General features: G+C 52.2%; 1 long non-coding RNA gene across 1 annotated transcript; it reads left to right on the top strand.

Annotated features, from left to right (window-relative positions):
• The first annotated feature begins 283 nt into the window (after positions 1-283).
• Positions 284-13,368, top strand: LOC130598871 (uncharacterized). The gene is made up of 3 exons (XR_008972105.1): positions 284-330; positions 9,984-10,134; positions 11,931-13,368. It is a non-coding gene; the product is annotated as an uncharacterized LOC130598871 (long non-coding RNA).
• The last annotated feature ends 1,307 nt before the right edge of the window (positions 13,369-14,675 follow it).

Below are 14,675 nucleotides of genomic sequence, written 5' to 3'. Positions count from 1 at the left end.
CCAATCTGTGCATAACGCGCACACCTTGGTGGAAAAGCTGCTGTTATTTAGCAGGAGGAATGTGGCTGCTGCTCGGAGCCTGGCTCCAAAGGAGTTTCCTTTGTTTATTTTTCCATCCTCTGTCCAAACGGTGTCAATGAGAGCGGAGCTTACGGAGCTATTTATAGCCTCTCGCCACACTAGGCTGCACCTTGCCAGCAGCAGCAGCAGCAGCAGCTGCCCAGGGGGGACTGGATGGGGCAGGCCATGGGGCAGGCTATGGGGCTGGGCACCCAGGCAAGGGCAGAAGGGAGGGATAAGCATGGAAGGCAAGGAGGAAAAGCAGAGGAGGTATGCAAATCTGGGGGCATGGTATGGAAGGGGACAAGGGGAGCTGTCTCTGATGTTCAGCAGGGGATGGAAGCTGGAAGCATCAAAGATTGTATTGGGAGAGATTTGAGGAGGGAGGTGGGAGGCAGCTATTCCCCTGGTCAGGATGGATGCTTTGAATGAAACCATCTTGGGGAAACCCTTGCCTGGGAGCTGGTCAGAGTGGGATCTGCCTCTTGGGAAGTGGGTTTGGGGGATGCAGAAACATCCCATCTCACTCGGTACAGAGGGAGAGCTCAAAAAAGAGCAGTTCTGGAATCTACCCCATGGGGAGGGGGCGACTGGTCCAACGAGAGCTGTAACTGGGACAGGGGGACACAAGGGGACACTGGGCTTGTACAGCCCATTGCCACAGGGGAACGGGTGCAGGGTGTGCTCCCCACCCCTTTCCCCAGCATCTCCCTGGTTTGGGATGCTGGGCTCTGCCCTTTGCTGGAGCAGAGGAGCAGAGCACGTGTGCAGCATCCCCCCAGGAGGGGCTGGGTACCTCCTCCCCAGCCCCTCCGCTCTCACTGAGCTGAGCCTTGGCTCCCCCCGGGGGTCCTGCCTGCTTCCTGCACCCCACTGGGGACATTTCCCCTCCCTGCCCGTGGGTGGGTTTGATTCGTGCCTGGCTTTATGTGCACACGTGTGCCGGGGGCAGGTTCCTAAGCGGGGGTGAGGGTACCCTACCCAGTAACCAGGCAGGCTCTGAGGCTCGGTTGGCATCTGTGTGTTGTTGTTGTTAGCATTAATAAGCTTGCCCTTGGTGCAGTCTGCAGGGCTCGAGGTGCTGACTAAGGAGCAAAAATCCTGGGAAGGGGGGGGGGGAACGGGAAAGGGAGCTCACATTTGGGATTGTGTATGAGTACATGCCCTCCCCCACACACACCCCGAGTACGTGTCCAGAGTCGAGGGCCACCCTATTTTTCCTAATGGAGTGCAGGCAAAAAGCTGCAGTTTGAGGTATTGCCTGAGCTGGCAGGGAGAGCTGGGCTGGCCAGATGGAGGGATGAGAGGGAGGCAGGGAGAGAGAAGCAGGCAGGGATGGGAGGGGGGAGAAGGGAGCTAGACACCTACGCAAACACAGAGTGAGAGGAGATCCTTGGATGCAAACACAGACACAGGCGTCCTCCTCCTCCTCACATGCCCCTGATTCATTTCCACATGCCATACACGTGACATGCTAATTCAGGGCTACTACAGAACTCCAGGGCGAGAGAGGAACGGGAGAGAGAAATAAAACCCAGTAAGACACCAAACTGCAGACTGTTCAAGGGGATTCGCTGCAGCTCATCCAGACCCCAGCCCCAGGCTCCCTCCGGGCTCCCGGAGCCTCATGCCCCACGCACCACCACCACCACCACCATGCGGGAGCGGTTCCACGTGTCCCTGCACAGACAACCAGCACGGTGCCAGCATAAATCCCACCCTTCCCCAGGACCGGGGTTACATCAGCCGCACGCTCCCCTCCACATCCCTGCGGCACAGCGCAGGCTGGGGCAGAGCGAGCCTCTGCTTTCCACCCTGAAACCGGGGGCTCGGTGAGCTTGAGTCTATATTTAAACACAGGCACATAAGCCCTACGTGCTGAGGGGGGGAGAATAAGCTCCAAACAACCTCGTTATAAACCCCGGAGATCCTCAAGGTAAATGTAGTGATCCCGCAGCAGGGCAGGGAACGGTCCCGGCTGCAGCCCCGCCACGCTGCAGGCTGCTTCCCCACCTCCATCCCCAGGGCTTGGTCCCCCTGCCTGCCCCCATTTCCAAGCCATGGCAGGCCACCTCCTCTGCCTGATTCCAACAGTCGCATCCCCACTGTGACAGGGAGCTGAAAAGGAGGGGAGGAAGAATCCCAAATACAGCTCTGGCTGTGGGTGGGCTGGTGTAGCTGTGGCACTATAGCTGTTCCGACCCCACTGGGGTTTCCACCAAGGTAATAGCACAGGTTTATCCTCTGTACTTGTACCTTTGCCCAGGTTATGCAGCGCTTTCTTACCATCTACTCTTCCAGCCCTGGGTCCAAAATGAATGAGCCACCTGGATGCATCATTTCTATCATGCAGACATAATGTCAGCACAGAGCTCTGCAGCCCATCGCCAGCCAGCTTCCTCCCACCCCCTGTTTAAGGCTGCATCCATGCAAAGACCTGGAGAGCTTCACCCTCTCAGGCACTACCAGGTGTGCCAGAGACAAGGGTAAGGGAAAGCAGATTTCCTCTTTAGAGCATCTTTGTTCCAGTGGAAGGGGGAAGGGGGGCAAGGACTCCCACCTCATGGTGAGGGAGCCAAAGAGGGGGTCAGATCCCTTGTTCACGCCAGAGCAAACGTGATGAGCAAGGATGAGAAACCAACCCTCTGAAGTGTGCCTGGGAGTGGTGGTGGCTGCCAGCAGCAGCAGGGTTAGACCTGTCTCCAGCAAACAACCAGCTCTGGTGGGGGCTTCCAGCACCCTTTGGGGTTAGCCTTGAGCCCCCCAGCTCCCACTGCAACAGTCAGTGTGATGAGGACTGAGGCCTGGACAGGACATCCAGGTGGAGAGATGCTCTTCCCTTCAAAGGGGCAGGTTGTTACACTCTGGCCAACAGAGGGGCAAATCCTTAAGCCTCTCTCCTACACCCCCATTTCTGCTGTAAAACAAGACAGGGAAAGGTGCCAGCAACATCAGGGAAAAGCTGTATCTCAGCAGAGGCATCTTTGTATTAATTTCCTCCTTGATTTAGTGGGTATGAGACAAGGAACTTGGTGGGGTTGATCTCACTGTAGCATGGAACGCTAAAGATATTTTGGGCCCTATCAAATCCTTAGGATGCTCTTGCTAACTGGAGTAACCCTCCAGACGTCTCTAACAGGAGCACCAAATCCAGCATGGCAAAACCAGTCTTCTCATGGATAGCATCTTGTGCGTCATGCCTTTGAAAAGCAGAGAGGGGAAACTTGGGCTGCAGCCCTGGTAATCTTCTCCTGTGAACAGGTGGCAGCTCCAATTCTTTATCCAAGTGCTGATCCTTCCTCTTTTGGGGAACCAGGGGAGCTGGCCCCTGGCCCCAAGAAAGATGCCTTAGCAAGCTGCCTCCTCCTTCTGCATTCCCGAGGAGGAAAGAGCTGATCTGGTTTACTGCTTGCTCTGCATCTCCCCATGTGTGAAGGGGCTTTCTCTGCAAGACTGAGTACCTTGAACAAAGACCTGTGAAGGAGAATACGCATCAATCCCAGATTTGGCTGCCATCGTTTTTATTAGAGACACCCTGCTCGCTCCGGAGGAGAAACCTGTGTCAGTTCATGCAAAGAGCGAGAGGAGAAGGTGGAAAGCACTCACGTTAAATATTCCACCTGAGTATTTTAAGCTGACAGGCACACGAAGTCAAAAAACCCCACAAGCTATAGAAGGCTGTGTAAGGCTCACTGCAAAACAAGGCTTTCTGTCTAAGGCAGAAGAAACAAAGGTCACCCAGAACACCCACTACCGTATGTATTTTTAAACTCTTATTATGTCTGTTCTCAGAAGCCCTAATCATGATTGAGGTCCTTGTGTGTACAGATGTAAAGGTAAGGTGCCAACCCCAAAATACTTCTAATGATGTGGGCACAGAGGGGGCCACAAATACACACATGCACAAGTGTGTGAGTGTATCTTATGTGTGGCACCCTTGCCCTTCTGATATTGCCCATGCCACAGTGCCAGGCAGAATCATAGAATAGTTAGGGTTGGAAAGGACCTTAAGATCATCCAGTTCCAACCCTCCTGCCGTGGGCAGGGACACCTCACACTAAACCATGGCACTCAAGGCTCTGTCCAGCCTGACTTTGAGCGCTGCCAGGGATGGAGCATTCACAACCTCCCTGGGCAACCCATTCCAGTGCCTCACCACCCTCACAGTAAAGAACTTCTTCCTTATATCCAATCTAAACTTCCCCTGTTTCAGTTTGAACCCATTACCCCTTGTCCTGTCACTACAGTCCCTAATGAAGAGTCCCTCCCCAGCACCCCTATAGGCCCCCTTCAGATACTGGAAGGCTGCTATGAGGTCTCCACGCAGCCTTCTCTTCTCCAGCCTGAACAGCCCCAACTTCCTCAGCCTGTCTTCATACAGGAGGTGCTCCAGTCCCTGATCATCCTTGTGGCCTCCTCTGGACTTGTTCCAACAGTTCCATGTCCTTTTTATGTTGAGGACACCAGAACTGCACACAATACTCCAGGTGAGGTCTCACAAGAGCAGAGTAGAGGGGCAGGATCACCTCCTTCGACCTGCTGGTCACGCTCCTTTTGATGCAGCCCAGGATACGGTTGGCTTTCTGGGCTGCAAGTGCACACTGAAGCAGGCTCATGTTCATTTTCTCATTGACCAACACCCCCAAGTCCTTCTCCTTGGTCTGCTCTGAATCTCTTCTCTGCCTAAATGATGCTCCCCCCAAAACGATGAGGAAATCCCTGACTAAAGAGCATGCAACTACAAGTAAAGACCAAACCTATCTGAGGGTTTAGGCTGAGCTTAACAAGCTGCCACACGCACGTTGCAGTCTGGGAATCCTGCCTCTCCGTGTCTCCGGTAACCATGAAACTGCACTCCTTCCCACGTCGGCAGGAACAAAGGTTTTCTTCTTTGTAATTACATTAATACCTGTTCTTCCCTCATGCTGGCAATTTGGTTGATTTCTTGTTTATTGCTTTTCACCTTCCACCATCAATAATTCAGCCACATAGCCCCCAGGAGGTGGAGAACTAACTACTCATTTTACAGAGACTTGCCTAGGAAAGGAGTGATGTGCTAGCTGGGATCAGAGCCCCGGCATTCCCAGTTCCCAACCCCAGCCACAGCCCTGGAGACAGCAATCCCACGACCTGCAACGCCAGGGCTGTCACTAGCTCTAGGAGGTTTATTCCAGCTTTTGTCTCCTCGGGTTTTGCTATGAATAACAACTGCAGGATGTGACCCTAATTGCAGATGAGGTCCATGGGCAAGTTCTGTGCTGTTGGTGGTGCTGCTTTGCCTCTGGTAGGTGCATTTTGGTCTTGTATTTCCCAAATCCAAGTGTAGTACCCAGGTCTTCCCAAGGAGTCCCTCTGTGGATAAGGTCTACGGGCTTTATTTTGGTTCCAGTAAAAAGAGGTGCTCGTAATTAAACTGCTGCTGTAGCCAACCCCAGAAAATCCCATGTTATGAACTGGAAGGGGTGAGGAGAGAAAAGCCTGCGAAGAGTAAGCTCCACTTGTGCTCTCTAGCGAGTGTCTGAGCCATATAGGTCAGGCAGAAGCCATTTGCTTTGCTGTACCTGCTCCAGGGATGAGCATGGGGGCTGCATTCTGCATATGTGTCAGCCGCCTTGCTTTTCAGTTCGCTTCAATTAGCTAAACCCTCCTCAGAACCCTGTGGAAACGCGTATCCCTTAAATATCCCTTTACTCCTCGAGCAACGGCGGGCTGTGTGTGTGTGTGCGTGCTTTTATATCCCTTCCCTTCGCGTGCTGTCCTTTCAGCTCATCATTCCCAATCTCCAGCCATCACTTCGGCTGCCGTGGGCTGTGTTTTAACCCCTCCGGATCTCCCCCCTCTATGCGCCGCTGAGCCCCCGCCGGGGGTGCGGCGCGGGTGCAGTTCCCACGCTTGGCCACCAGGGGGAGCGAGCTCCTGCGATTCATAAAATGTGCCTCCATTGACAAAAAAAGCGGCGGGCGATCGTGAATGGCGAGTGCGGGAGTTCCCGCTGCCGCCGGGAGCACGGGCAGGGAAGGGCCGGGACTGGCCCTGGGGTTGGTGCGCAGGGATACGGGGATCCCAGGGGGCTTGGTCCCACTGAAGTCAGCGAGCTCTGGGCCGCGGGGGGGGTTGGTGGTGCCAGGGAGCGCAGTTCTGCTCCCAAACTCCACTGAAAGTAGTGGCAGCGGCGACGCCGAAGGCAGGAGGGTGTTGGTGTCACGGGCTCCAGCCCACGCTGTCTCTGGGGATGCTTTGTGGGTTCCTATGAGGTTTTGCAGTACATGCGGTCAGCTGCCAAACGTTTTTAGTTAAGGGGAGAGGAGGCTGATGGCTAAGAAGAATGTTTGCACGCAGAATGTGTATCTCTAAGCAAACTCGACGTCCGTCTCCATCTCCCAACCCGGTGTGACTGAACCCATCCTCACAGTGGTAAGTTCCCCAGTTTCTGCTGTCTGTTCCTCACCTACAGCACTGTAGTGGGGTTTGGGGGGTTGCACCAAAGGGCAACCAGAGGGAAGAGAGTGGGGCTGAGCAGTGAACCCTGGGGATGCTTTAGCCCAGTTCTGCTATGGTCTTGTCAGGTGCCTGAGAGTGCTCTGATGAATTAAAGGCCTAAGAACTTGCCAATGGCCACTGCAAACTCTTGCTTTCAAATATTTCCCAATGCAACGGATAGAAGAAAATATGAGATGGGTGTTTATGGCTGGGCATCTCACAGTAAATAGTAATTTCAGTGGCTTTTTAGAGTTCTACCTTCACAATCCAAAATGGAGCCAGTTTATAACTTTGCAGGATATGAGTTAAAATGTGCAGCTCAGGGCCGGTAACTCCAGTGACTGCAGTGGAGTTCAGCCAAGAATGAATTTGGCAAAGCGGAGTGGTCAAGGTGGTCCTAAGCAATATTAGATATGGGAAAGCAACCGTCACTTCTGCCTGCTCTGCAGCCCGTGCCTGTCTGCTTCAACCCTCCTCCTCCAACAGCGAGACCTTCACCCACTGCGGGCTGGAGCCAGTCGAGGGCTGTTCCAGTGGCTGTTCCAGACTGCACTGCCATAAGGGAAAGGGCTGCAAAGAACAAGTCTGACCCCACTCTCTTAATTGTTTCCTGCCTCCCTTTCCTCTCTTTGATGGCAAAGGGGAGGGAAGGAGCAAGGCAGAAAGAATAAGTGCCACAGCATGTGGAGGGGAGATACTGGGCTGCTCCATAGTGACAAGCCAGTGCGTCACAGGGAGCACCTCCTCCAGTAACCACGCAGGGGAGGACCAGGCCTATAGCCACCCTTACTCAGCTTCAGTGATTCAGCCTTAAAGCCCCTTCATCTCACTTATAAAAGGCAGAAAGCCCCTGCCATGCAGTTCAGAAGGTAACCTTGTCTCCGTCTTCCCCCTTGCACAGGTACAAGGAGGACGTAGATGCTGCAAGGTTTTATACAAAAAGGAATAGGAGAAGCAGGCTGGATTCACCTGTGGTATGAAACAGATTTAGCTCTTGAATGAGTTTGCCCAAAATGGCCTCTCTGAGACTTTGAGTTACAGTGCAGTGGAGGTAGAAATAAACCTGCAAAGGGCTTTCCACCCTGAACGATGCTCTGGTGCATCAGTTATGTGCGTGTATGATAAAACCATTGAGAGATCAGCAGAAACAAACCAGGCCTGAAGTATTCCATACCCTGAACCATCACATCTGAGCCTGTTGCACAGGGGTCTCCTGTCAGAAACTGTGTGACCATTTCATGATGCTGACCCCTGGCATGGGCAAAGCTTTGGGAAGTCCAGTTCATCCCTGGGACATGTCTGGTTAGGCAGGCTGCAGAATGGATGCTTTCGCTGTGTTACCAGTTTGCCAGGGCTTTGGTAGTGCCAGAGGTGATTGTGATTTTGCTTTTGTTAAATTCCAGATGAATTCCCATCCCTCAGTCTCCTTGCACTCTGTGCAGATCAGAAACTCCCCTTTGGACCTCAAGGGAAGGCAGCCCTCCATCCCATGGGAAAAATGACGTCTTCCTTTGACCTGGCGCTGGACACAGCCACTTGCTCATGTGCTCTGATGCCTGTGTAGCCTGCAGCCTCTAACAGCCCTAAACCCATGTTCCATGCAGCCTATCCAGACTGCGAATCTCCTGGTTTTCCTTCCAGGACCAAACCTTCTGCAGTAAATCACAGTAGTCTTTAAACACAGGATACCAATTCAATTAAAAAGCTGAAAACAGCAAGATGGGTCTGACCCACCTGCAGTTAAATTTGGTCACTTACCTTGTCCAACCTCCCTCCTCTTTTCTAATCCTTCTTTGTGTGGTTCCTATCGTGTTCCTCAGTTACAGTTCCCCATTTAGCATGTCATCTCCTTGTGTACAGGGTGCTCTCCTCTACTTCACCATCAAGCACTCTGTGCACTGCACTGCCTTCCCTCACCATTATTTAGTGCTCGCGTTTGCTGCTGCATAGGTAGCGTGGTGTCTCCCTGCTCTTCTAGAAAACTCTGATATTCGCAGGACTGCAATGCCTGAGAAGTCAGCAACAAAACACTAAGAGAAATATCCCTCCCCAACACAATCCTCACCGCGTCCTGCTGGCATTAGCTCCTGGGAATGGCACAGCAAAAAGTGAGAAGCCTAATAAATAGACCTGAGACACTCTCTTTGGGTGTGCTATTATTAGAATCACAGACAACACATTGGAAATCCAGCATTTGTCTGCATCTATTCCGAGTGCATTAACTGTGTTGACTGTAGCTGTATTGATTAGCTGCTGGAGCAGCCTGGAAAAGCTGATATCATGGTACAGTGCAAGGTCTATGTCGAGAGTTGGAGTGTAGGTTATTTGGTTTGGCCCGTGTGCTCGTAGTCATCTCTTGTGCAGGAATCATAGAATAGTTAGGGTTGGAAAGGACCTTAAGATCATCCAGTTCCAACCCCCTACCATGGGCAGGGACACCTCACACTAAACCATGTCACCCAAGGCTCCATCCAACCTGGCCTTGAACACTGCCAGGGATGGAGCATTCACAACCTCCCCGGGCAACCCATTCCAGTGCCTCACCACCCTAACAGGAAAGAATTTTCCTCCTTATATCTAATCTAAACTTCCCCTGTTTAAGTTTGAACCCGTTACCCCTTGTCCTATCACTACAGTCCCTAATGAAGAGTCCCTCCCCAGCATCCCTATAGGCCCCCTTCAGATACTGGAAGGCTGCTATGAGGTCTCCACGCAGCCTTCTCTTCTCCAGGCTGAACAGCCCCAACTTTCTCAGCCTGTCTTCATACAGGAGGTGCTCCAGTCCCTGATCATCCTCATGGCCTCCTCTGGACTTGTTCCAACAGTTCCATGTCCTTCATCCGCAGCTCGGTGGTGTACATCAGTGGTTGTTGGGAGAGGTGGAGGGATGAGCAAAGCCATCTCATGGAGGGAATCCATAGAGAAAGGGAAAAACCATGATAACTCTAAGTGTGATGTATGTAGGCTCAGCACTTGAACACAGGCCAAGACTAACTTGTGCCTGTTTGCTGGGTGTGACCTTCCCCTGTGTTTTGCCACACCACAGGAGGTGTTAGACTTTGTCCAGGAGCTCTCCGTGCTCATTCCCAGCACTGCAGTGGTGGATGAGGGAGGGTGCTGGTGTGCAGGTGAGTGCCCTGCTGTGGCACAGCGCCCAGAGGGCAGAGTTGAAGTCACATTACAAACAGCAGATTGTGTGCAACGCAATTCTCTATCCCCAGGGTTCCCATGTGCTTTCAGCCACTCTCTGCCTCCCTGCTTCCTGACAGGAAAAGGAAATTCAATTCCCTCTAAGCAAAGTTTTGGAACATCCAATTTTCTTCAGTTCACACCCCCCCACAATACACAACCTTTATCATGTCCAGAGCCCAGATCCCCACACTGCATTTGGTTCCCTGTGTTGCACACCAGCTTCCCTCTCCTTTACGCTCCTGTGTTTGCAGGTACCAGCATGGAGCCCTGAAGAGGAGCTGGGGAAGGACTGGAGAATGGCTTGGGATGACTGAGCACATTTTGAAAGGGAGAAGACAGATGTGAAAGGAGCAGGTACAATGAGCAGAAGACCTGAAACAGAGCACTCTGGAGTCCCATGAGGTAAGGATACACTGGAACTGGTTGCCCAAAGAAGCTGCGGCTGCCCCATCCATCCCTGGCAGTGTTCAAGGCCAGGTTGGAGACAGGGACTTGGAGCAAGCTGCTCTAGTGAAAGATGTCCCTGCCTGTGGCAGGGGGTTGGAACTGGATGAGTTTTAGGGTCCCTTCCAACACAAACCACTCCTTGATTCTGTGATTCTATGATTCTATGTTGGTTGTGAAGTCTGTGAAGCCCAACTGCTCGGCTTCTCCCATTCCTCTTCACTGCTTTCACCCACCATGTTCCTTGTGTCTCTTTTTACTCCCCTGTGGTGCTTCAACTGCTCTGAAAACTCCTCCGTTACAGCGTACTTTGTACCTCCATGTCTTCTGACACTCTCCTCTTCCTCTCCATGCATGCACTGCTTGCTTGCAGCTCTCCTCACTCTTTTCCTCCTATGTGTCCATCTCAGCTTTACCCTTCTCCTTCCCACCCCACGCGTGTGAGATGGACGCATGGCAGTGCTGTGAGAGATGATGTACCAGGCTCAGGGTAGCAGGACAGGGAATGAGACCCAAGGTCCAGCACCAGGCTGCTCCTGGTGCATTGGGAAGGAGGTTGACAGCCCTGGGAATTCAGAGGTTCATTCTTGGTGGAAGAAAAATGCTGCATGAGGGAAAACACTGTCTGCAGAGCTCCAAGTGGCTCTGGCCAGAGACGGGCTCTGTGCCCAGCAGTAGGGCAGTGAGATGGATGCAGATTCCACCCTGACTAACACATTCTGCTTACACGGCAGGAAGAGGGTTTCTAACCTAGCTGGCCTTCATCCTCCACCAAGCCCCTCATCACACTCCTGGGTTAGGGTAACAGCTCTAGACCCTTGTCTTTTGTTTCTTTGCACCTTTTAACCCCCTTCTTATAATGGCTTTTTCCTTACCAGAGCCCTATCCTCTCCTTCCTGTGCTTTCCTCCAGCCCCTTCTTCTTGCTGCATCCAACCAACCCACCCTGCCCCTCTTCAGTCAACACACATGCCCCAAAGCCTTCCCTCTGTTCACCACCACCACCCCAAACCATACAAAACTCAGAAACCTCTAGAACAGTTTGTGCTGAAGGGATTTTCTATCAGTGACTTCTCGGGGCAAACAACCAAGCCGCTTGTTTTTCTTTGGCTGCATTCACTTTCCTTGCTCCAGGTAACCTAATCCTGTTTTTTCCTTCCCCGGCTTCTATCTTCCCTCAGTTAGTCATTGCTGATTTTCCCCTGACTACTTACGTTTCTAAAACAACATTGGATTGTTTATTTTCGAGCTCTCACAAATGTTGTTTTTAAACCAGAGACTGTGGGGTTTGGATAAAAGGCAGCCTTGCAAAACGCAAGCAGCGCGTGCATCGCTCTGCTGCCGAAAGCCATCAGGAGGAGAAGTCACCTGCACGGTGCAGGGGTGCAGCTCGGGTTCAGCCAACACCCGGTGTCACCTGGAATCATTGAGTTATTTGGCCAGCAAGAAGCCTGGAAACTGTCTTGCTCTGGCACATGTCTTACAGCTCATGTGCACTGTCTTTGACTCGATCTTCTGCCACAAGCTGATGTGGGGACTCGAGCTCAAAGGTTTTGCCCTTTTGCAGTGCAGTGTCATCAAGGGGTGCTGGGTCCAGTGAAATGAATACCAAAGGATGGTCCAGTCTGCACAGGACCACACCACCTTTTGCAAAGTAGTAATAACACCAACGGTAACACAAAGATGAATGAGGGCATGAATGAATGATTCACATCATGGCCGTGCTTTCATTCTTCCCCTTGATTCTCCCCTCAGAACTAAGGGTGGAGCCTCTGCGCACACCGATGCTAAACTTGGAGTAGTCAGCAGTCTGCAGATCCTCTTGCAGCCATAGCCCGTGTGTAGCCATGACATGAAAAACAGGGACACGTGAGATGCTCATCTCAAGCAGGCTGCACAGCCACAGCTTCTTGCTTAAATGACTCCAAATTTGCCTCAAGAGATATTAGCCAGGGCCTCGGGGAGGCTGGTGAGCATCACAAAAATCAGATTGAGCATAGGAATATCAAGGTGTGTTGCATGCTTCTTCGTTAAGCAGTATATGATGCTTGTTCTTCACTACAGCAGAGCAATGCACGCTCCCTGGGTTGGATCGGAGCGTGTACAGTACTCAAGTATTGTAGGTAATAAATGGTGTACCCACTAGTGCCGGGCTGCAGTGGTGATTAATCATTTAGGCCCTGATCCTGCAAACATGCATGAGTTTAATGTTACTACTATGAGTAATCCCCTTGATTTCAAATTAGATTAGTCACAGTCTTAACACTTGGCACGTGAATAAATGTTTGCAGGGTGAGAGCCCTATTTATGGCCTGATCTTGCAAATTATTGCTGTCTAGCACAATGCCTCTGCTCCTGAATAGTTTCACTGATGAAACAAAAAAAAACAGGAGAAAAGGTTCAAACGCTCCCCTGGATTGTGAAGGTTGCAGGTTTAGATCTGCTATGTGGTACCTGTGCACAGCTCTGCATAGCTCAGGTCATGGGTGGATCAAGCTGTATCTTGCCATGGGTGTGTGCCTGCTTAAAGCTCTGATGCAAAGCACTTGGAAGGCGATCACCGGCAGTGTTTTTTACTGTCCTTTACCCCTGGTTCTAAGATTTAGGTCTCCCATCTCCGGTGTTAAATGGAATTCTTCTTCTATTTCCTTTTATATGAACGAACGAGAGAGCAATGCCATCGGTTCTGCTGCGTTCGGGTGAAGACAATAAGGAACCCAATGAGCAGCTTGCGAATTTAAATCGCGGCTCTAATCAAATTCCTCTGGGCTGCCGTGTCCTTTCTGTGAAATCAACCTGCATTGAAGGGACTGGGCTGCTGTTTGTGAATGTACCATCTCTGCAAATTACCGCTGCTCCGTTGCATTGTGTTTGTATGAATGGGGGTGACATGTGCTTGCCCACAGGTCCACGTGAGAGAGGTGGGGTGAGGAAGGAAGGATATTTTTAAAGTGAATCTAGAGGGAGAAAGTGGAAGCTGCGGCTTCATAGAATGTGAATGGTATCCTAAAATAACCCCTGTCATCTGCCCACCCACCCTCTGCCAAAAACCAAGGTGCAGCTATTTTGTTTCAGATTAATTCTTGGCCCCAGAGGGTATCGATAGATCAATATCTTGTGCCTCTGATCTCTTGCGGGCCACCCTTCGATGGCTCATGCAAAGGCTAAAAACAGAAAGATGCAACACAAAAGATACCGCAGTCAGCTCAAGCAAGGGGGATATTTTTAGATCAGAAAAGGGAAAGGAGGGGAGAGGGAAAGAGAAAGGAAAGAGAGGGAGAGAGGCTGGTCTAGGGTTTGCAATCTAATTTGGTCTCTCTCCCACCACCCCCCCCCCACCACCCCCCCCTTTCTTTCTTTCTCCTTTTTTATTCCATCGGTGGTATTTTCCATACAATCTGATTTCTGCCCATTTGGCTGGGGAGGGGGGGAACCGGGGGGGGGGGGCAGCACAGCAAAGCCAGGCTGAAGATTCTGGAGTTTTATGGCTCATTCCAGCTAGTGGCTTCTCTCTGCCAGTTGAATTAATTTGATACTATTTTTGAAAGTCAGTGTTTCTAAGGGAGACCTAATGACGCAATGACGTCAATGCAGGTCAATAGCACACACTGGAGGAACTGACTGTGCTACCGGGAGCCAAGGGCTGGGAGCCTGCTCCAGCACCCCAGCTCCCGCACACGAACCCCACCACCATTCGCACCCTAATCCCCCCCCCCCCCAATAATAAATAACTAATAAATGTTAATGTGACGAGAGGCGGGGGGGGGGAGGGGGGAGGAGGAGAAATCCCACATCTATATGTACAGATAGACATATATCCATATATCCATCCATCCCCCCCTCGCTACCTGCCAAAGGCAGCGCTCCCGCCGCGGTGCACGCACACGGAGCACGCAGGGACACGCGTGTGCCCGGCCGGCGGCCGCTGCGCTATAAATAGCGGCGGGGGCGAAGGGAATGGATTGTTGGGGGGGGGGGGGGGGGGGAATATCGGGAAGGGGGGGAACCGGGAGATAGGGAAAAGGAGGAGGAGGAGGAAGGGTGTGGAGGGGGTGATGCCACCCCGGAGGTGCCGGGCTCGGCGGTGCGGGGGCGGTGCGGGGGCGGCTGTGGGGGGGAGGAGGAGGAGGGAGGAGGAGGCGGGATGGAGGAGGAAGGGGGGGGCTGCTCCTCGCTGTCTCCAAGTCAGGCTCTGAACACGAACCTGCGCTTTTCCCTTTTTTTCTTCCCCCCTTTTTCCCTGTGTTTCTTTTTCCCCTCCCCGTTGCCGCTCTCCCGGCAGAGCGCGGGCACACACATTACGCGAAACCCACAGCCTTCCGCGACACACAGCTCCAAACGCTCGAGTTTATTTATACAGCCCCTCCACCCTCGGCTCTTCCCAACCCGTCCCCAAATTCCCTAGAAATCCAGCTAAGGCGTGGGGAAGAAGGGAAAAGCGGTCTCGGAGGGGAGGGAAGTGATTTATTTTTGTTCCGTTTAGGGATGGTTTTGCTTTGG

Source organism: Pezoporus wallicus, unplaced genomic scaffold (assembly GCF_028554395.1).
Source record: "Pezoporus wallicus isolate ANWC-B61680 ecotype Strahan unplaced genomic scaffold, APGP_CSIRO_Pwel_v1 contig_6382, whole genome shotgun sequence".
In the NCBI taxonomy this organism is placed as follows: domain Eukaryota; kingdom Metazoa; phylum Chordata; class Aves; order Psittaciformes; family Psittacidae; genus Pezoporus; species Pezoporus wallicus.
This window is presented reverse-complemented; position numbering and strand designations above follow the sequence as displayed.